The sequence below is a fragment of the Rhinoderma darwinii genome, chromosome 1 (assembly GCF_050947455.1).
Source record: "Rhinoderma darwinii isolate aRhiDar2 chromosome 1, aRhiDar2.hap1, whole genome shotgun sequence".
In the NCBI taxonomy this organism is placed as follows: domain Eukaryota; kingdom Metazoa; phylum Chordata; class Amphibia; order Anura; family Rhinodermatidae; genus Rhinoderma; species Rhinoderma darwinii.
Genome location: NC_134687.1, coordinates 148,813,625 through 148,837,859, shown reverse-complemented (window position 1 = coordinate 148,837,859; position 24,235 = coordinate 148,813,625). Strand labels below are relative to the sequence as shown.

At 41.5% G+C, this 24,235-nt stretch overlaps 1 long non-coding RNA gene across 1 annotated transcript in view; it reads left to right on the top strand.

The window, feature by feature from the left end:
• LOC142737575 (uncharacterized) overlaps nt 1–24,235 on the top strand; it is a 180,592-nt gene that overhangs the window by 101,928 nt on the left and 54,429 nt on the right. The window contains exon 2 of the long non-coding RNA XR_012880582.1: nt 10,328–10,387. This is a non-coding gene — a long non-coding RNA (uncharacterized LOC142737575). The remainder of the gene's footprint in view (nt 1–10,327; nt 10,388–24,235) is intronic.

The following is a 24,235-nucleotide window of genomic DNA, read 5'->3' as shown; positions in this document are numbered from 1 at the left end:
TCGGGCGTCAGACAAAGTGCATATATTATATATATTTTGGAAAGTTTGTTTGAAGCCCGATTTTTCATTGGTTTAAAAGCAGTCCATGTGACCTCTGCAGCCTGTGATTGGCCTGTGATTGGCTGCAGCGGTCACATGGGATGCAACGTCATCCCAGGAGGCCGGGCTGGAGGAAGAAGCAGGAGTTCTGGGTAGGTTAACTTTTAATACTTTTAACTCCAGCAGTAGTAACTGTCCCAGGTGCTGAAAGAGTTACTGCCGATCAGTTAACTCTTTCAGCACCCTGGACAGTGACTATCCCCTGACGTCGCCTAGCAATGCTTCCGTAATTACGGATGCACACACGTAGCCACCCGTAATTACGGGAGCCCCATAGACTTTAGGCCTCATACACACTTCCATCACCGTTTTCACGGCCGTTTTTCACGGATCCGTGCGTCCGTGATTGGAACCATGTTCCCGTGTGTACTTCGTTTACACTCCCGTGTTTCAGTTTCCTAGAGGAAACTGAAACCCGTTCACACTATGAACATGATATTGTGAGCGCCGCACATGTAATTCACTGTCCAGCGGTACTCACTGTCCAGAGTTACTGCCGATCATTGCAGCCCCTTAACTCTTTCAGCACCCTGGACAGAGACTACCGCTGGACAGGGAATACCATTTGCGGCGCTAACAATATAGATTAATGGTTCATTAAAAAAAACCTGCAACAAAAAAAAAAGTTACTACTTTATCCAGAACTCCCTGCTTGCCTGCTTCTTCCTCAAGTCCGGCCTCCTGAGATGACGTTTCAGACCATGTGACCGCTAAAGCCAATCACAGGCTGCAGCGCTCAAATGGACTGCCGCGTCATCCAGGGAGGTCGGACTGGATGTCAGAGGAGGGACGCGTCAACAAGACAACGGCCGGGGTACGTATGAACTTATTTTTCTTAATATCGCTGCGTTCCAGCACTGATCAGCAGCCTCTTCTCTCTATCAGTGCTTATAGAGAGAAGGGACTGCCAATTAGTGCAGTACAGTATCTGTCTGTATGTGTACCTCTGCCCGCCCGGCCTTTGCTAGGCAACGGCTAAGTCACAAATGGACGGCACACGGATGCCTTCCGTGTGCCTTCAGTTTTTTTGACGGCCCCATTGACTTGCATGGGCCTCATGGTCACGGAATCTCGGACCAAAGTAGGACATGGCCCCACTGAAATGAATGGGTCAGGGTGCTAGCCGTCTGAAAAACGGCTAACACCCTGAAGAAAAAGACTGAAGTGGGTATGAAACCTTATATTGGCCTGCCCGTGCCGTAATTACGGCCTGAAATAGGACAAGTTCTATATTTTTCAACGGCCAGGGCACCTTCCCGCAAGCAAATGGGAAGGTACCCGTGGCCAATAGAAGTCTATGGGCCCATAATTACGGGCCGTAATTACTGCCCGTGATTACAGGGATTTTTTACGTTTGTGTGCATTAGGCATAAATCTGTAATGAATATATTGCTTAATTTAATTTCTTTTATGCTTCCAATAACATTATTTACACTCTCTAGCATATTGAGAGGTAGCAATTAAATTCATACTGAGAGGTATTTAAATAGTGAGCTTTTACTCTATCAACCTCCCGAGCAATGCCGGGTATAAAAGCTAGTAACACATAAGAAACAAGGGTTCTTACTTACCATGGTTTTGTATATTGCTCAGTGTCGGCAGTCCGGCAGTATCTGGAGAGTTGTACCACAGAGACAAGTTAATAGTTTGCCAAATTGCCTGCTCGGAAGAGCCGACGCCCTGTAACTTTATTTATACCTATTGTATGCTTCCTCATTAACATAGCAGGACTCAAACATTAACATATTACAAAGTAACAACACATTCTAAACTTCTATTGGCTATTACCAATGATCCAATCAGCATTAGCAATTTAGGCTGAAGTCCTCCATGGAAAGGGAATGCCTATATGTCTGAAGCATGAGCTAGAACCAGTCTAAAACCAGTCTAAAAGCGGTTTTAGGGACTTTGGTCTAACTAAATAAACATGTTTACTTTAACTGTATATGTGATGACATGAACGCATTAACCCTACTATGACACATGTGATTTTATCTTGTTGCCCAAAGAAAACAGTCATAGAGCAGCTTTTATTTATGTTTATTTACCTATAACACTCTTGCACTCCTTCAACACATTGTAAACACTGCTGCCCGTTTAATCCACCTATCCATTCATTCCTCTACATGACAGGGCAGCCATTTGTAATATGTGGGCCTCATATAGTGAAATGTTCAGAACCCCTTAGACTTCCTTTGGCCCCATGCACATGACAGTATTTTTATCTATCCTGAAATACTGTCCGTAAATACGGATCAGTAAGCATCCGTATATACGGAAGGGTGTCTGTAAATATGGTCCGTATTCCATCCGTATTCCATCTGTATATACAGATCCATACAAAAAGAGGGAAGTTGCAAATGATGTCATCAACATGTTGCCTAGCAATGCTTCCGTAAATACGGACGGTTTACGGATGCACATCAGTAGCTGTCCGTATTTAGGGAAGCTCCCATAGACTTCTATGGGAGAGTCCTTGCCGTAATTACTGACACGAATAGGACAGGTTCTATTATTTTTTCAGCACGGACACCCATCAGTAAAATCACTGAAAATTGTCTGAGGCCAATAGAAATGAATGGGTCCGTAATTATTGATGAAAAATACTGTCGTGTGCATGGGGCCTTACTGTTCTCCCATCTTCCATCTCGTACCTAACTGTAGACATTAAGTATATTGTTGTTTTTCTTTAAAATACGTGGATGTGAACATAATGGGGCTAATCAGGAGCATAGCTGTAAGGGGTGCAGAGGTAGCAGTCACACCAGACCCTGTGCCTGAAGGTATACCCAAGGCCCCTCTGCCAGTGTCCTATGAAACAGAACAGTGAATAGCGGGAGTTTGGTAGCAGTTGACAGGAGAATGTGAGTCCTTTTTTTAGACTAATTTTCCTGGGCCCCTGACAGTTGATAGTGGCCCTGCTCTACCGCCTTTCCTCTCTGCCAGTCCCTTAACTGGCTTTCAATTTGCTAGTGAATATGTTTCAAAATACTGACAATGACATAAAAAGCAGTCCACAAACTGTCCCCTCCATACATCTCTTCCCAAATCTCCTTATACCTCTCCACACATAATCTCCAGTCCTCAGAAGATCTACTTTTGCTCTCTTGTCTGTTCCTTTCATCTCCAAGATTTCACTCACGACGCCCCCATACTCTGGTCCTCATTACCCCAACACATTAGACTCACACCTTTCAAATTTTCAAAAGCAACTTCAAAACCCCAAATCCTTATAAAAGTTTAAACCCTGTAATAACCATTTTTTCATTACTCACCTACAGGGGTAGATTGGGAACTTAAAGAGGCCCTGGAAAAAAAAATTAAAAGTGGCCTCATGTTGTGGGTGGGTCCACATTGGCAGCAGGTGGGGCTAACCCCAGTTCTCACGATCGTTGGTAGTCCCAATTGTGGGAGCCCCATCTATCAGATAATTATCAACTATGCTGTTGATAGGTGATTATCGATGATTGTGGGAAACCCCTTTAATAACATGACTTCCCGAAAATGGGTGGGAATCCTCTGAGACATTACTGTGCTAGTAGTATCAAATTTATTTATTATATACATTATGTCTACACTGTTCCATGCCTCAGCAGTCCTTACCATTGGGAACTTTCCTGCGAATGAGAGGCACAATCTAACCGTGTCCCATCTAGGAGTACAGTTCTGCAGACTTCTGTGACTGTGAAATATATTTGACAAAAATCAGTAATAATCGGTTTGATCAGATTTTATTTGTTTTTTGGTAGGCAAGATGAAAAAAAAAACACATACACGGCAATACCAATTATGTGTAGTTCTTTTTTTTTTCCATAAAAAAAGCATTTGGTTAGGGACTTGAAAATGCCATTGTTTGACCGCAGTGCATTGTGCCTGTCAGTGTAAAACTGACAGGCATCCTATTAGGGCACTTAGACCAGAGCGCCATAAAAATGAAGTGCTGTAGCCTAAGGCACTTTAACCCTTTAGTGACCAGCCTGTTTTGGCCATAAAAGTGTTCCTCCAAAGTTACTCTCCCGCCCGATCTGGCATAGAGCATGGAGAGTCAGTAACTGCATGCTGGGCAGTACATTTGCCGAGGCAACCGTACAACGCCCTGTGAGTATCGTGCACAGGTCCTAATAGTTAAAATAGGACCCGTGCATGATAATCACGTCATACGGTTGCCACAGTAACTGCACTGCTGAGCGTGCATTTATGGCTCTCCACGCCCGATGTCATATCGGGCAGGAGGGTAACTTTGGAGGGACACTTTAACCCCTTCCCGATATCCGCCATATATATATACGGTGCACGTTGGGTGGGGGAGTATGGAGCGGGCTCACAGGATGAGCCCGCTCTGTAGGACGAGTGTGTCGGCTGTGTGTTACAGTTGACACTTCTGGGTAATGAGCGGCATTCTGCTGGAGTGCGATACAGCTCGTTTATTCCGTTAGATGCCGCGGTCAATAGCGATCGCGGCATTTAAATCACTGAAAACAGGGGGATGTAACAATCCAACAGCGAGATCGGGGTGTGCTGTAGGTTGGCATGGCAGCCTGGGGGCCTGATGAAGGCCCCCAGGTCCACCATCTTTGCACTGCTACGAAGCCCTTTGCACTGCTTCAAACTGTCAGAATTGCTATTATGTGGTCACTTCATCTCCTACAAAAAAGGAAATAAAAACTGATCAAAAAGTCTGATGTACCCCAAAAATGGTACCAATAGAAACGACAGCTCGCTCCGCAAAAAATAATCCCTCATACTGCTAAATCGACAAAAAAATAAAACAGTTATGGCTCTTAGAATATGGCGACAAAACTCTAATTTCATTTTTAACAATCAGTTTTTTTCTTGTAAAAGTAGTAAAACATAAAAAAATATATCAATTTGGTATCACGGTAATTTTATTGACCCGCAGAATAACGTTAACATGCAGATTTTACTAGACGGTGAACGCCGTAAAAATAAAACCACCCAAAAGATTGAGGAATCGTTGTTTTTTTCCTATTTCACCCCACAAATATTTTTTCCAGTTTTTCCACTACATTATATGGTACAATAAATGGTACCGTAAAAGTCCACAACTCGTCCCGCATAAAACAAGCCCTCATATGGCAATATTGATGGAAAAATATTTTTTTTTACTGCTTTTGGATGGTGGGGAGGAAAAAACGTATGTGAAAATATGAAAAATGTCTGTGGCAAGAAGGGGTTAATGACCAAGCAAGTTTTTTTTCAGTTTTTTCATTGTCGCATTCAAAGAGCCATAACTTTTTTATATTCCCGTCAACATAGCTGTGTGAGGGCTTATTTTTTGCAGGAAGAGTTGTATTTTTTATTGGATCCATTTTGACTTACATATAGCTTATTGATTAACTTTTATTAACTTTTGGGAAGGGAGAAAAAAAAGCAATTCCACAATTATTATTTGCATTTTAAATCTACTCCGTACACCGTGCGGCGCAAATAACATGTTACAATATGTGTCATTTTTTTCATGTTCCACAACTTTTGCACAATAAAAATACTTCTAATAGAAAATATATATATTTTTTTGCATCATTGTGTTCAAAGAGCCATAAATGTTAAATATTTCTGTCGATATAACCATATGAAGGCTTGATATTTTTGGGATGGGATGTAGTTTTGATTGGTATAAGTTTGGGGTAAGTGGGTCTTAATAATTAACGTTTATCACATTTTTTGTGGAAGGGGGGATTGAAGAAAAAAGCTAAATTGTCACACTCACACAAGTTACTCTTCTTAAATGTCGGCTCAGCTCAGGAGCCGGAAGACAATGACGGTGCCACCGCGTGCCATCGGGTGTTCAGGGAGAAGGAGGCGGAGACAAGTTCTGAGCGCTAGCTCCTCACAGAACGTCCTGACGCTGACCTGGTCAGTGTCAGGATGTTGTGTGCGCAGCAGCGCCATGGCGGCTCATAATTATGTGACACTGGCCAGTATCCGGCGGGCCGCGGAGAGAGGAGGAGAGATGAGTGGCCAGGTAGCCCTGTATGTATTATAAATGAGCCTGCACTGGTAATTTTCCCGGTAATTATAATGGCTAATTCGCCCCTGCTCACCTACTAGTAAGCTCATGTTTCCTATATCGGTTGTAAATATGTTATGTACACTACAGAATATGGATAAAAGTTTTGGGACACCTACACATTACACCTATAGAAACTTTTAAGACATCCCATTCAAAATCCATAGGCATTAATAAGGAGTTGGTTTCCCCTTGACAGGTAAAACAGCTTCCACCTTTTTGGGAAGGCTTTCTACAAGATTTTGGAGTGTGCCAGTGGGAATTTTTGTCCATTCATCCTCATAAGCAGTTGTGATTTCAAATGCTGATGTAGGACTAGAGAGCCTGGTTTGCCATCTCTGTTCTAGTTCATCCCAAAGGTGTTCGATAGGGTGGAAATCAGTGCTCTGTGCTTTCCAGTCAAGTTCTTTCACACCAAACTCCCCCAACCATCTCTTTATGGACCTTGCTTTGTGCACTGGGGCACAGTCATGCTGGAACCGAAAAGGCCCTTTTTAAAACAGTTCACACAAAGTTGAAAGCTACAATTGTCCAAAATGTCTTGATATGCTAAAGAATTAAAATGTATCTTCATTGGAACTGAGGTCTAGGCCAACCCCTGAAATACAACCCCATAGCATTATCCCTCCTCCAGCAAACTTTACAGTTGGCACAATGCAGGTAATGTTCGTTTGTCATTCTCCAAATCCAGACACGATCATCAGATTGCCAGATAGAGAAGCACGATTCTTCACTCCACAGAACACACTTTCATCCAATCCAGAGTCCGGTGGTGGCGTGCTTTACACCACTCTATCCGACACTTGGCATTGTGCTTGGTGATGTAAGACTTACATGCTGCTTCTTGGCCATGGAAAACCATGCAATGAAGCTTGCAGGGCACAGTTTTTGTCTGATATTAATGCCAGAGGAGGTTGGAATCTTTTATTTACTATGTTACTCAGCGCTCGGCGACCCCGCTTTGTGACTTTACGTGGTCTGCCACCTTGTGGCTGAGTTGCTGTGGTTCCTAAACACTTTCACTCTGCAATAATACGACTCGCAGTTGATCGTAGAATATCTAGGAGGGAAGAACTTTCACAAACTGACATGTTGTAATGGTGGCATCCTATTACAGTACCACACTCGATTTTAGTGAGCTCTTTAGAATGCCCCATGCATTCACAAGTGTTTGTAAAGGCGACTGCATGGCTAGGAGCTTGATATTATACACCTGTGGCAATGGGACTGAATGAAACACCTGAATAAAATGAATAAGAAGTGTGCCCCAATACTTTTGGCCATGTAATGCATTTAAACCCCTCTGTATTTTATATGCAAAGAGCCCTGAAAATTAATGGCCCCCTAAAATAAAAAAACCTACAAATAATAGTAATTTTTCAAGAAGCGTTTGCTTGTTTATCAACTGATTGTTGTTTACACAGGGGAATGATTGGGAACGAGATTTCATATGAACGCTCCTTTGCCCGATCATTGGCTTATGTAAAAGGGCTTTTACTCTTATAGTTCTTTTTTCTATTTATACAGTGAAGGAAATAAGTATTTGATCCCTTGCTGATTTTGTAAGTTTGCCCACTGTCAAAGACATGAACAGTCTAGAATTTTTATTCTAGGTTAATTTTACCAGTGAGAGATAGATTATATTAAAAAAAAAAAACGGAAAATCACATTGTCAAAATTATATATATTTATTTGCATTGTGCACAGAGAAATAAGTATTTGATCCCTTTGGCAAACAAGACTTAATACTTGGTTGCAAAACCCTTGTTGGCAAGCACAGCAGTCAGACGTTTTTTGAAGTTGATGATGAGGTTTGCACACATGTTAGATGGAATTTTGGCCCACTCCTCTTTGCAGATCATCTGTAAATCATTAAGATTTCAAGGCTGTCGCTTGGCAACTTGGATCTTCAGCTCCCTCCATAAGTTTTCGATGGGATTAAGGTCTGGAGACTGGCTAGGCCACTCCATGACCTTAATGTGCTTCTTTTTGAGCCACTCCTTTGTTGCCTTGGCTGTATGTTTCGCGTCATTGTCGTGCTGGAAGACCCAGCCACGAGCCATTTTTAATGTCCTGGTGGAGGGAAGAAGGTTGTCACTCAGGATTTGACGGTACATGGCTCTGTCCATTCTTCCATTGATGCGGTGAAGTAGTCCTGTGCCCTTAGCAGAGAAACACCCCCAAAACATAATGTTTCCACCTCCATGCTTGACAATGGAGACGGTGTTCTTTGTGTCATAGGCTGCTTTTCTCTTCCTCCAAACACGGCAAGTTGAGTTAATGCCAAAGAGCTCAATTTTAGTCTCATCTGACCACAGCACCTTCTCCCAATCACTCTCAGAATCATCCAGGTGTTCATTTGCAAACTTCAGACGGGCCTGTACATGTGCCTTCTTGAGCAGGGGGACCTTGCGGGCACTGCAGGATTTTAATCCATTACGGCATAATGTGTTACCAATGGTTTTCTTGGTGACTGTGGTCCCACCTGCCTTGAGATCATTAACAAGTTCCCCCCGTGTAGTTTTCGGCTGAGCTCTCACCTTCCTCAGGATGAAGGATACCCCGCGAGGTGAGATTTTGCATGGAGCTCCAGATCGATGTCGATTGACAGTCATTTTGTATGTCTTCCATTTTCTTACTATTGCACCAACAGCTGTCTCCTCACCCAGCGTCTTACTTATGGTTTTGTGGCCCATTCCAGCCTTGTGCAGGTCTATGATCTTGTCCCTGACATCCTTCGAAAGCTCTTTGATCTTGCCCATGTTGTAGAGGTTAGAGTCAGACTGATTAATTGAGTCTGTGGACAGGAGTGATTTATACAGGTGACCATGTAAGACAGCTGTCTTTACTGCAGCACCAAGTTGATTTGGAGCGTGTAACTGGTCTGGAGGAGGCTGAACTCTTAATGGTTGGTAGGGGATCAAATACTTATTTCTCTGTGCACAATGCAAATAAATATAAATAATTTTGACTATGTGATTTTCTGTTAATTTTTTTAAATATAATCTATCTCTCACTGGTAAAATTAACCTAGCCTAAAAATTCTATACTGTTCATGACTTTGACAGTGGGCAAACTTACAAAATCAGCAAGGGATCAAATACTTATTTCCTTCACTGTACCTATTTGCTAGAACAATGCTCTATATCTTATCCTAAAATGAATGATTATTTTTGCATATATTCCAAATTATAATAATGTATTGCCTGTTTACATACATTGGTGCACCATTTCCAAAATAAAACCAACAGCAAATGACTTATTTTACTTGACTTGTTTTAATGCTGCATGACATTGTCAGACGTGTAGAGAAAGCATTGTGTCTGTCTTTTCGTGTGTATTGTTGGTAACATGAATGTTTCTTGACCTAATTGTATACACTGTTAACACAATCTTCATAGCTGCAAGACAGTCTTCACTCCAAATGTCACACCGGTTTAGCTTTGACTTTTTCCTGAACACTTAAGACAGGGTTCATGTGCAGTCAGGCTGTGAATAATGTGAGAATCCCTAAGTGCGATATAATGTTTGTATTATTAATACCAGATATCTAAGTGATACATTTATTCCAGCTTTTATTCGAGCTAACTAGCTTATTTGAAGTCCAGGTACCCCATGGTTTTATCTGGGGTTCTACAGAGCTCATTACTATCTCTGAATTCATGGAAAGGTAAAGCTCACCGAGTTTAAAGCAACGTTTCTTTTCATATATCAAACGTAGAATAAACTGCAGAGAAGGGCAGTTAAGTAACAATTACTATTCTGAATTCTAGACTTATTTTACTAAAGTGCTTGACAATAGCAACATCAGGAAGAACGCTTATATAAACTACCACATTGATTATACACATTTACCAGCAATTTAATCATATAATGGGCTCAGTGATTGTCTACCCACTTGTGATAACGTCAGTATCTGCAAATCCCATTGTATCTAGTGACTGATTGTTAAAAAAAGCAAATGGAAACCCTCTCACTGTTTATTTCGCACCTTCACTAGAAACAGTAGCAATACTGAGCTTGAAAAATGTTACAGTGCCAAAAGAACTAATCAAAGGGTTTCTTCACAACTAAGCCATCCTTTACATGAAAACAAAATTATTCACTGGAAGAAGGAAAATAATGAAAAGACAATAAAATCAGCACTGAAGTGAAATTGCTTGGGTTTAACAACTCATTTCTTCATATATCCAACAGACAATGAAAATGTAACATTTCACCTTTATCCATGGATGCCCTTTCCTTTCTACTGAGACAGTAAGTAAAATATTTTTATTCTCATTCCTGACGAAAATGATAAAATAAAATTCTACGAGTTTTTGACACTTTCTATGAGAATTTAAAGTGTACTAACTATATTAAGTTTTAAAATATGTTGTCCATTTATAACTTCTTATTTTCCGTTGTGACACCATTTACCTATTCTTCCCTATTAAAAAGTGTATTAAATGCAGCCTAACGACCCAACCTCTGACATCAGCTCTGAGTAAAGTAGGTCCTGCAGATCACATGCGCCTCTTCTCCATAATATTGAAGAGGTAGACAGATATACACCTATGTAGGCCAGTATGTATACTTTCTGGTAGCATGCAAGAGGACAGAAACTCGGGGGTCATAGATATCTAAGAAGATGACTGTTCTTACCCCTCATTGATATTCAAAATAGCAACATTGAGTTAAGGGACTAATCCCTTAACTCCTTAATAACCGCCCACCAGGCGGTGCAGGTCCTTAGTCTACAACGACGTCTTCTGGCGTCGCTGTAGAAGAGGCTGATGAGCGCTCCTGTAACTAACAGCTCCTGATCTTAGAGTAGCCTGCTAAATACAGCTGTGGTCAGAAAACATTCGGATCCCAGCTGTTTAACCCATTGATCGTCCGTGACCGCGGCAAGATGAAAGGTAACTCCCCGCTTTGATCTCGTCATCGGAAACCCGGTAACGTGATCAAACACCGGGGAATCCCTCTGCAGTCAGCCCTCGGGACCTACAAAGGGCCCCAGGGCTATCTGTTCAGTAAGCCTGCTGTTCGGGCACACTATGTGCTGCCCTAACAGCAGCATGTATCATAGTGACACAGTATAATGTATTAGCATACAGGGGTATGCTAACACATTACAAGTATAAAATAAAGTTATAAATAAAGTTTTCCCTTAATGGGATTTTTAAAAAAGTAACAAAATAAATAAATAAATAAAGTCCAAAAAAAAGTCATTATTTTGCATAAAATATACTTTATTGCCCCTACACTAAATAAAAACAAAAAACGTACACATATTAGGTATCTAAACAACCGTAATAACCTGAAGAATTCATCTAATTGGTTATTTAGCGTGAAACGTGAACGGGATAAAAAATAAACAAGAACAACGATGAAGTGAATCGCTTTTTCTTATATTCACACCGTAAAAATACTTTTTTTCTACCTCCAAACTATGAAAAAAAATAATACCATTTTCCCCGCATAAAACAAGGCCTCATACGGCCACATCAATGAAAAAATAAAAAGTTATAGCTGCTGAAAGGGAGAGGTAAAAACTGAAAAATGTAGCTGGTCATTAAAGGGAACCTGTCACCAGCATTTCACCTATTAAACCGACTATACCTGGTGGTAATGGGTGAAAAATCATTTCTATATAACCTATAATTGTCTTCTTAGTCGGCTCTGTAGCTTTAGTATTTAGCTTTTTAGTGTTCCCACATCATATGCTAATGAGCAGAAAAGAGTCAGATCTTCATTTGAAAAGAGTCAAATCTTCGTTTGGAAACAGTCATATCTTCATTCCTCAAGTCTTTCCAAGTTTACTCCGCCTCCTTACTTTTGATTGACAGCTCCTCGCCTTCCCCCAGCATAAAATCCCGCGCTTGTGCATTGATGTCCTCCTTTGGTGTGTGTGCACAAAGGGACACCGCATAATTACGATAAAAGGCGCAAAACGTTTGCAGACCGATATTTACAGTCGGAGGAGGAGTTTAGGAGCGGGGATAACGGCAATTAACTTTTTATAGCAGCGACCAGTGAGGGAGAAGTAAAGTTCAATAGGTGAAATGCTGCTGACAGGTTCCCTTTAAGACCTTTTCAGGCCCGTCCATTAAGGGGTTAACTCAATGTTGCTATTTTGAATATCAATTTATCAGCAGAAACATTTTACTGCAACACTAAAAAGATCAGCTTCTACATTTCCTTTTTTATTTTTTATTTCCTTTTTCTGGGAATTTTTACACTTTATATTTAGTTAGTTTAAAAGTAAATAAAAAGCAAGGGCGTCTTAGTACTGTGTAGTTTCAGGACTGGCATATCACTTGATGCTCTAGCCCCTTAATAACTACCTGCTATAAAGAGTAGTTGTACTGCTTGTAAGAATAGAGAGCTCTCGCAGCTCGCAGACGGAGAATGCAGATAGGTCAGGATCTGTCGAGTTCAGCCGATGACTTCTCAGTTGTGTTCCATAATGTTATGTGAATGCAGAGTTTGTAAGATGTGACATGTTCAAATCAAGCTTTCTATGAAGATGCAGCAAGAGCTACATTACCAGGTCTTAAAAAACCCCAGGCTGTTGGAAAGTACATTATTACATACAACCCATACATCAAATACGTATGTCTTGGATACATTATAAAAAAACACTGATGTAATGCTGTGTACAACCAACAGCATCAGCAATGGTGTACAAATAAAAGAGGTTCCTGAAATGACACAAACCCGATTTTAGAGTAAGTACACTCGATGCTCTTACTGTACAATTTGTTCTGTGTACTGATCTGGCCCTTAATATCAGATTTCGAGGATGCAGCCACAGGTGTTTCTTTATACTAATGAACTCGCCTATCCACACTCCAGCGCTCTGTCGTCCCCATTAGCTGTCGCGGCGGGTCTGGCAGAAATGCCACGCAGCACATGCGCAGAATGTCAATCAGAATAAAGAGTGGCATATACAAAGAGGCAATGTACTGGCCTCAGTGCCCACTTATAAGTGTATTTAGCCATAGCTTTATATGTTCTTTGTATCCTGTGAATGTGAACTTTAACTGTTGTCTACCCAACTCTGCCTTACCACTTACCTGAACATTGGCTTGTCTGACTATTCTCACGTTGTACTTTATGGTACTACATACCCGCCTCTATCTGAACTCTGTAACCGGACCACTGACTCTTTTCACAACTCTTAGGTTTACTCCTCGGTACCGCATACCCGAATCAGCCAAATCTCTGTTACTAATGACCAGCTTGACTAAACTCCTGAGACCCCATCTCTCTGTACTACCCTTTCTGTTATATTTATAGTGACTTTTGTGATCACCCATAGCAACCATTCCTCCAACTTTTCCCAATTGGTCTTGTTCCACTCCTGTTAGACGTTATCTGGAGAATCAATCACCAGACCAGCTAGGGGCACTTTAGTCCTGGGGACAGCCAAGTACTGTACCTCGACCCTAACCAAAGCCATGGGACAGGGGCGTGCTACAGATAAAACTGTGCTGTCCGGTTGGTTCTTTCCATTGGTATCGCAGGAACCAGATTGTTACATTTACATGGTACATGTTCCCTGACAAAAAATAGAGTTGTATGCACTGAACGTAAGCAAATCTAGTAAGAGTAGGAGTGAATCAGTACTAAGAGAATACTGCAAAGTGAAGTTCCGAGAGTATAGGGCAATGTGTGATTACGTAGGGTGCTTACATCAGTAGCTGGTATGGGTTGGAGAACTCCTTGATTCATTAATACTTCATAGGTACTGAGGATAATGTTGTAGCAGTTCTATAACTGTGTAGGAAGAATTGCAATGGTCTATTCTTTGCTCCTCTCTCCATGATTTTAACTTTGAGATTAAAGGTTAACATAAAAAGATATCATAATTTCAACTTCAAAGCCAGACTTTAGAAATGACAAAAAGTCAGCTCATAGATTTTTAGAGAGACAGAGACAAAACGTGTAACTTATTAATTTCAAATGTTAACGCCATTGTTTTCTTAAGTATCTTCTCATTGCCCTTATCTTTTTCTTTTATCAATAACATTCCTTATTCTCTGTCTTTCAGAGACAGACTTGCATGCACTCATATACAAGTTACATTGACAGCATAATGAAGGCATTACAGAGCTGTCAAAGAAAATCTTTTATCATTTGTAAAATTATAGGCTGCTAGAAAATTACTTAACTGTGCCATTAACTCCAGGCGCATTTGGAACAAATAAGGAGTCATCCCTTTTGATATTATCTGATATATGAGAATAATAATACAGCTACAGATTGAAGCAAGCTTATAAAGATTGTGGACATTACCAGCTTTTGGGTTAGCACAGAATTCAATATGACATAGAAGTCACAAGAAACATGATAATAATGCACAAAGGATTGAATTTTCCAAAAGGTTTTGCAAAATAAGAGGATATGTTTTGCAGATATAATATTAAAATTACAATGTCAGAAAAACCTGTTCTTTTCTGGCCAAAACTTGCACGCAAAAGCACCGGAGGCCAAGTGCCACATTTTTATATATATAAAAAAATAGATTTGCTAACTTTTGTAGTTTACTGAAAATCTGTGAAATCAATCAGTGTTATCAAATAACGAGACATAGTATTTCAATTAATTTACTTTTTACTTGCCCTTTAAGGGCTTTTTAGATTTCAATTAGACAGTCCTGGTCACATATTGGTCATTTTGTGTCATACATTGGATTCTCACGATCACACAATGGTTATTCTTATTCTTGTTTTCTTCCTCTGTTACTAACATCACTGAGTAGTATTCTGAGTTTATATAAAGGTCATTTGATCATATACATAGTCTAAAAGGGACTATAAATATACATAATTTTTTTCTCTAAAACTAAAACACAATACTTGTACATTTGTTAGTCTGCAAGGGCTTGCACAATTTTCTGAAAGTCTTGTGGAAATCGGCCAATGAGACATGACTTTTCACACTTTGTAGTTGACAGCAGTGATTTCTACAAAACAAAGCAGCCTAAACCCCACTCTAAGTCTAAGGGGGATAGGGAAAGAGACAGAGATACAATGAATGCTTCCAGGAAAAATCAGGAGTCTAAACACTGTTTTATATTTTTTTATTCTTTGGATTTCAATTTAAAAAAATAATATGGTCGGGGGCGGAGCTTGCTGCGCTGAGCGATGGTAGTGTGATCCCGGAGCTCTACCTCACACTCGTCGAAACCAGCGGATAACACCGACAATTTGCCGTCAAATATGGGGAAAACAGGGAAGGACAAGACCAAGGACACTTTGGGGACCCCGAGACCTCCTAAATCACTACCGGAGATGGAGAAATTCTTTAAGAAAAGAGGGGCTTCTCCGGGGAGGAGATCCAAGATGGCGCCGGACAGAGCACACGAGGATCAAGGAGCAGAGGACTCAGACAGCTCATATGCTCCGTCGGAGTGTGCAGGAGAAGCGGACACCGATCCTATATCAAAGGCTTACCTGAAGGAGACCCTGATGCAGGCTCTCACACCAGTGGTGAGTGAACTGAGAGAAATAAAAACGGATCTGCAACACATAGGTCACAGGGTCCTGGCGCTGGAGGAGTCACAGGCTGCAGTAATGGATCGACAGGATACCATGCATACGACCGCAAAAGAGCATACTAATCATCTGAATGCCTTATACTTACATATGGAGGACCAGGAAAATCGTAGTAGAAGGAAGAATATTAGGCTTCGGGGTCTTCCGGAATCTGTCGCTTTTGATTCCTTAGCAGGTACTGTGATGCAGATTTTCTCCTCCCTGATAGGGGCTGACCGGATGGCTTCACTGGTGATAGAGAGAGTTCACAGGGCGCTGAGGCCTAAACCTACAGCTACTGAACCCCCTAGGGATGTAATTTGCGGTATTCTGAGTTATGTGCATACGGCAGCCATTTTAAAGGCCGCGAGGGACAATCCGGAGATAAATTTTGAAGGAACTAAACTTGCGGTGTATCAGGATCTGGCAGCTAGCACGCTGGCAAAACGTCGCATCTTGAGGCCTGTTACAGAAGCGCTGAGGGCCAATAAGCTACCAATTAGATGGCTTTTTCCTTTTGGCCTGGCGACAATGAGAGCGGGGAGACAGATAACTATCCGTACGCCGGAAGATTTGGAGCGAGCTTGGAAACCGCTGGATATGGATCCGATTGATGTCCCCTCTTGGATGCCAGTGGCAATGGATCTCTCGAGGCCCCGAATGAACCGCCCATGGCAAACGGTGGGGTATTCCAAGTCACCTCAAAAGAAGACCCGTCTGCCGGTTGTGGATAATCCATGAAGGTTCGACGGACCTTTAAGATGGCGGATGATCAGAACGAATCTGGAGCGGCAGTCGGTAGATAGTAATATCTAGGATTATCTTTTGATTTGGACTGCTGTCACAAGAAGGACTATCTGCTGGATCAGAAGGTCGTGATAGTTTGTATGTGAGGATGCCACACAGCAAATGCCTATTTTCTTTTGTTGCTTTGTTCTTTTTCATTTTCTTTAGCCCCTGTATTCCCCCTCCTGCTATTCCCCCCCCCTCTCCCCCCCCCTTTTTTTTCCTTCCCCCCCTTTCCCTCCTTCCTTCCCCTCATTCTTCCTTTCACCCCCCCCCCTCATTCCCTTGTCCCCCCCACCTGTCCTCCCTCTCCTCTTTAACCTTCTTCTCTACTTCTTCCCCCTTCAGATATGATTTCTTACGCTACAGGTGTGGGTTGGCCTCACTATACTAATACCTTGTACATTTTGCTTGATATGATAGTTCTATTTTCAAAGTGGTGTTTCATTGTAATAACCTTTATTAAGCACTTTAAGTTTCGATGAAGTGTTTACTGTCTCATGGTGGGCTTTGTTTATCCCCCCCCCCGTGGACAGGGGTCAGGTGTGAGGCCTTTGTCTAGGGGCTTTGTTTCTCCTTATTTCGGGATAATAAGGAGGATCGTACGTAATTTCTTTTGGTTTTATGTGTTTTTGTATGTCTTTTTATTTTCTTGTTTTTGTTTTTGGGAATGTTCATGGAAGATATCTCCTTGTTCTGTATTGGACGGCTAGGGCTGGATGTCTCTTGGATGAAGCTCCATGGCCGGGGGTCTATTGAGCTAGTATCTGGTCAAAAATATAAATGGGTAGGTTGAAATTTTGCTCCTTTAATGTGAAGGGGATGGGATCCCCTCAGAAAAGATCTAGGGTTTTTGGCTCTTTACGTATACAGGCCCCTGAAATTTTATTCTTACAAGAGACGCACTTCCGACCGGCACATATTCCTACGCTACCGGTACATACATATTCACAGTGGTTTCACAGTACCTATTCCTCTAAGTCACGGGGAGTATCTATAGCTATTCATAAGAATGTCCCTTTTCAGGTGGAGACATCCAAAATGGACGAAGGAGGGAGATATCTTTTCTTAAAGGGCCAGATGTACGGAATTAAGTTTACGTTCGCTAATTTGTATGCTCCCAATGTTGGGCAATATAGATGGTTGCGATCTACTTTAATGTCCCTTAAGGCCTTTACAGAAGGTCAGCTTATTTTGGGTGGAGACTTCAACGTTTCCCTGGATCTGCCGATGGATTCCACCTCGTTAGTGCAGGCGGTGACACCTCTGATGCTCCGCAAACTTAAGGTGCTCATGTCTAGATTGGGCATGGTCGATGCTTGGCGGGTGGGGAATCCATCGGTTAAAGATTTTACATTCTATTCTGCTCCTCATGGTACATATCATAGAATAGACTATTTTTTCCTTCCCTTGTCTCTGTTAACGAGCCTGCAGCACGCCGAGATTGGAAGTCTCACAGTCTCTGATCATGCGCCAGTTAGTATTGTTTTGGAGTTGGGGTGTGTTCCTCAAAGGGAATGGCTCTGGAGACTCAACGACAAGATCATAGCTCAGGACGATAATAGTGCGTCTTTGGCCTCTAAATTAGAGGAATTTTTCAAATTCAATGATTCTCCACTGGTATCCAGACCCATTCTATGGGAAACACATAAAGCGTATATGAGGGGGGAGCTTATTGCACTAGCCTCTTATCTTAAGAAACAACGGTCTAAACGGATTCTTAGCCTAGTGTCACGGATATCTGAAACGGAGAGATTGCATAAACAGGGGGACCTCCTTGTAGATTATAAAGGGCTGTGTTCATTGCGGCAGGAACTTAGAGACCTACTAAATTACAATGCTGCTAAGGCGTATAGAATGGCATGTGGTCAGACATACATGCATGGGGATAGGGGATCTAAGCTGATGACTAGGTTAATCAAACAAAGGCAAGCTAAAGTGTTTATAGAAGCTGTTAAAACTGAACGAGGGGACAGAGTAACCTCAACGCCACATATTGCTAAGGCCTTTCAAACATTCTATTCAAAATTATATAATTTATCTGCTTCTGCCGAGGGGGCCCTTAATCCTATCTTAGATAAACAGGAACGCATTAATGCTTTCTTGTCGGACATAGTAGCTCCTCATCTCACTCAAACTCAGTGTGAGACGTTGTTGGCACCTGTCACGAAGGAGGAGGTGGAGAGGACCTTAGATTCTATCCCCTCGGGGAAGAGTCCGGGCCCGGATGGGTTGCCTATCTCTTTTTATAAAAAATTTAGAGATCAATTAGTACCAAAATTCACAGAAGTATGTAATTCCTTGTTGTGTGGATCCTCTCTCCCTGCGCAATCTTTAGAAGCCTTTGTTACTATTCTTCCCAAGGAGGGGAAGGATCCTGAGCAGTGCGGAAGCTATAGACCCATCTCGTTATTGAACTGTGACGTTAAGTGGTGGGCAAAAATTTTAGCGACACGCATGCAATCGCTCTTACCCTTAATTATAGGAGAAGAACAGGTGGGATTTGTGAAGGGGAGAGAGGGCAAACACAATGTGAGTAGAGTTTTACATGCTATTATGCAGGTGCGTAAGTCCGGGGGTTCTATGGTTTTGTTGGGCACCGACGCCGAAAAGGCTTTTGACCGGGTCTGCTGGGAGTACATGAGGAAGGCGCTACTGAAGTTTAATTTCCCAATCACATTTATAGATGCTATATTCTCACTATATAAAGGGCCCTCTGCTAGAATTCAGGTTAATGGATCCCTATCAACCCCCTTTCCCATCTCGAATGGAACTAGGCAGGGATGTCCCTTGTCTCCGTCCCTTTTTGTTATAATGATGGAGCCCCTGCTATTAAAATTTCGTCAGACTGAGGGAATCCAGGGTCTTAAGCTTGGGGGACGCATACATAAGACAGCGGCCTTTGCAGATGACCTGTTGCTCCTGGTTACGAACCCACTTACAGCACTCCCGCGGGTTCTAGATGTTTTCACTCAATTTGGGGATATATCTAATTTTAAAATCAACTATGGGAAATCTGAGGCTATGGGTATATCAATACCACATGACAAGTTAAAACACTTAAAATCCATCTCCTCGTTTAAATGGCAAGACTCGGCCATCCAATATTTGGGCGTTAAAATACCGGCGGATCCTAAACATATCTTCTCCATGAATTTTGCGCCTCTTGTCCCGAAAATCCAAAAATTTTTAAACAAAATCGACATTCCCTTCCTCTCTTGGATGGGAAGAAAAAATTTATTAGCCACCTATGTGCTCCCACAGATCCTGTACCCATTGCAGAATATTCCCATAGACCTTCCGGCTAGCTATTTTAATAGATTCAAGAGACTATTTACTAATTTTCTATGGAGAGGAAGGCGCCCCAGATTGGCTCATAGGTTACTTATCCTAAAAAAGAGACAGGGGGGATTATCAGTACCGGATATAGGGTTGTATTATACAGCGATTCAACTTCTCCGCTGGTCACAGCTGGCTAATGATTCTCTCAAACATGGTTATCTGGATCTGGAAAGAAGGGTCCTCTCGGATGAGTACTTGCATTTACTCTGGATTAAGGCACCGTTACCCCCAAAAACTATTTTAGTCAGTGACATAACGAGAGGCATGCTCAAAGTTTGTCAAAGGTCTACAGTATTGAATATGGCTAAGGGGGACCTCTCTCCAATAGCTCCATTAGGGACTCTACCCTATTTTAAGGAAAAGGACACATCCTTAGGGGTGATACTAAGGCCTTTACTGGGTTCACTTCGGGTAAGGGAGGTCACTGCTAGGAGGGTAGTTCCGGATTTACAAGAGCTAATAGGTAAAGTAAGGGAAACTGGAGAGGCTACATGTGCTTCGCCCGCGACATTTCTTCATCAGAGGGGCTTTGAATTGGCGTGCTGCAGGTTCTTGACTGGAGCCCCTGCCCCATATCCGGATCCTACCTGGATGGAAAATTACACTCTCATGCCTCAGTCTCCGATCAGGGCTTTGTCAAAGATTTACACCAACCTTTTGTTAGACTTAGCCCCAACTAAACCCTGTTTCTTATTGGCATGGGAGAAGGAGTTAGATATTATCCTTACACAAAGGGAAGTGTCCTATATTTTGACTAGATCCCATGGGTTCTCGTGTTGTGTGAGACATCAGGAGAATTCCTACAAATTACTGACCCGCTGGTATAGAACCCCTGCTTACTTATATCAGATTAGGCTTATTGCATCGGATGTATGTTGGAGATGTGGCATTTTTCCTGGGACCTTATCTCATATATGGTGGTTTTGCCCCAAAATTAAACCCTTCTGGGCTCAAGTAGAAAGAGCTATTAATGATATATTGGGAGGCTCGGTGGAGTTGACGCCCACGCTGATACTTCTATGGCTTCCATCTGGAGACTTCACCCCTGTACGCAGAGACTTAGCTACTCTAATGATCTCAGCGGCTAAACTGCTGATACCGCAGAAATGGAGAAGTGAGAACCCACCATCGATAGATATGTGGTGGGCCAAAGTACATCAATTACACTCAATGGAAGAGTTGGTGGGCTGGCATTCTTTCTCTAGGGCTCTGTTTTTAAAGGTTTGGAAGCCATGGAGGGAGTATCATAAGAAGGAAGGTACAGGAGGGTGAGGGGGATGGGTGGGATAAAGAGATAAAAAAGTAGTGGGTAAGAAATGAAGGAAGGGGAAAGGAAGATGCGGAGTAAGCGTTCAATGAAGGTCAACATATGAGGGGAATTGTGGTCTGTGGTCCTCTTTACCTGGGGGAGGTGTAATGGATTGGGTCAGACCCTGCAGGGGGTGCTAATTAGGAGAAGGGGGCATCCGGGAGACAGCCAGCCCTATGGATATAGGGATATGAAAGTATTAGCGAGCTCTGGTTCTTATAATATACGCAGAAGATCCAATGTGCTGGAGATATGGATTGTTACCTTATGATGAGCAATTCTCTTTTCTTTTTGTTCTGAAAGTAGTGTATTGTGATTTATTTTATTGTTAGTTATGGTACTGTATGTTATTTTCTTTTCTTTGTATGTATCTTGATAGGAATCCAAGAGGAAATGACTTTGATGTGAAATACATCTTGAGGATCTAAAATATGTGGAAATTGCCTATTTTGCAATTTGGATTGTGAAAGTCATTGTTTCTATTGCACTGCCTTTATATTGTTAATTGTTAAATGTCAATGTTAATTTCATATGCTGAGGTCATATGATGTGTGTGTTTACTGCAAGTTGTTGTAAAATACAAAATAAAGAATTTATAAAAAAAAAAAAAAAAAAAAAAATAATATGGTCAAGGAAGATGATGAAATCATAGAAAGAGTTGATAGTTTTATATTTTTTTCGTTAATTTTTTTTAATGTTCCTTCAAGAATAACTTCTAAATATCTTCAGTACTAATCTTAACCAAAGACAAGTCACAGATCTTTTTAAATCCTTCAGACTTGAAATATAAAATAAGTTATAACTCACCACTTCCCATAACTGTTAAAGGTATCTCACCAATTCATGTAAATAATACATAGAAGAACTAAATAAAACTAAAATAAAAGAATTTTACAACATAATTTTGCCTCTTAAGCTGGCCATACACTTTAGATAGCTGTCAGCCAAATGATCCTCGCGACTTCCCCATACACGTGTTTTCAATAGGGAGAAGGGACAAGGCCACTGCCAGACTCCTCAAGAGACAGATCCTTCTCTCTGACATCTGCCATCGGGATGCCGCCATTCACATTAGATGGTCAGCCGGTACCCGCAAAATTGGGTTAGACCAACATACATCTAATGTATTGGGGAAGCGGGATACAATTATTCAACTGCTTTAGCTTTAATAGAAAAGGCGCAAATAGACATGCAAGCTGTTCTAGGAGTAAGTTATTCATTAGATGTTTAAAGGGGTTGTCCAGTCTCTAAAAATGTATGGCTTATCCTAATGATAGACCATCAATATCTGATCAGTTGGGGTCCCACTGCCGGGACCCCCACCGATCAGCTGCTTTGAAGGGGCTGCAGTGCTCATACGAGCGCTGCTTCCCCTTCATTCCTGTCACTGCTCAAACTGTGAATCGCTGACACAGCAGTAGCGGCGGCTCAGAGTATCACAACTTTCTCCCATTGAAGTGAATGGGAGAAGGCTGTAATACTGTGAACCGCCGCTACAAGCGTGTTGCACATTCCCAGTGTGAGCAGTAAGGGAAATTAATGGGAAGCAGTGCTCGTACGAGTGCTGCGGCCACTTCAGAACAGCTGATCGATGGGGGTCCCGGCAGTTGGACCCCAACCGATCAAGTATTGATGGCCTATCCTGAGAATAGGCCATCAATTTTTAGGAACGGGACAACCCCTTTTTAAGTATCTTTATTCCCAAATATACACTTTAGCTCATGTTGTGGTGCACTTTCTAGAACTGCTTAGGCTACATGGTATGGAGATTTCGTGTTTATTGCACTGAACGCTAAATGTTAAACAACTAATTACTGTGTTTATGAGCTGAGATATTGGTGCATAGAACACACTCTCACTATGAACGACACCTCTCTGCGGCAGCCAGGAATTTTTGTGCTGAATTTAAGAAGAAAGCATATTATAAATTCTTCTTTTACATTATCAGATATCCTCTATCAATGACTATAGGCCACATGACCTCAAAAAGAGACAAGAATCCCACAAAGACTATATAAAAAGCCTACAACATCCCTTATAAATTTAATATATCATTATATAAAGACGGAGTATCCAAATGGATCATATATAAATATATCTTCGTGACATATTATACATCAGAGCTGAAAACAGATAATTAAAAAACACCTACAGTACAAGATCACAGTCTGCTGCTGCTTTGTAACACCTGATGTGGGCACCTGCTCTATGTCCTGAATGTACAGGAGAATCCAAGTTTCTCTCACTATAGACTCAGCTTACTTATTCTTCTAACTCCCTGGCTGCCGGTACTTACTGTGTAGTCCCTTCTGCTGGCTATCAGTTCTTGGGAGCATCAGTCCCGTCAGCAGGCTGATACCCCAGATGAGAGGATGACATTGAAAATCATCAGGAATGGAGTACACAAGAATTAAAAAATTTTTTTCCCAATTGTGTATTTTTTATGTTTGAAAGAAAAAAGGAGGTACATAACATAATGATCCATTTGAAAAGGAACAGAAGTAATATCACATTAATACAGAGTATAATTCAAGATAACAATGGTAGGATGTTATGACATGTGTAAATCCAATATATTGCATATTTTGCAAGGGTTCCAGGTAGCAAACATATAAGGATGCAGTAACTTTCGGTGAAGGACAAGTTCTGAAGGAACATGAACTCCACATATTACCCTATTGTATAGACAAACTCTGTCAACAAAAAGTAGTGAACACACATTTAGCAGCAGTAAGAACATGTAGTAACAATTGGGAATGCACTTTCTTCAAGCCTTTAGGTGGTATATTGAGGAGAAAAGTCAAGGGTAAATTCGATGAAGGAATGCCAGGGTATGATACCAGTGCATCAGAATCTTATATTGGTTCTCTTTATAAGAAGCACAAAGAGATGACTTCGCTGCATGAGACCAAATAATTTGCCACAGCGACAGGGGGAGCTCCCTACCCAGATAGGACTACCATTTACCCATATATCCATGTTTAGGAGTTGTATGCATATTTGAAGAGGAGAGAATAGCATAGATCTCAGAGATTAAACCACTAGTGGAGGTGGTAGTTTTGCAGAGAAATTCAAAGGGTGTGGGTTTAGAAAAACTATAATCTGTATAGAGGGAGTTGGCAAAATGGGTAATTTGCAGATAGC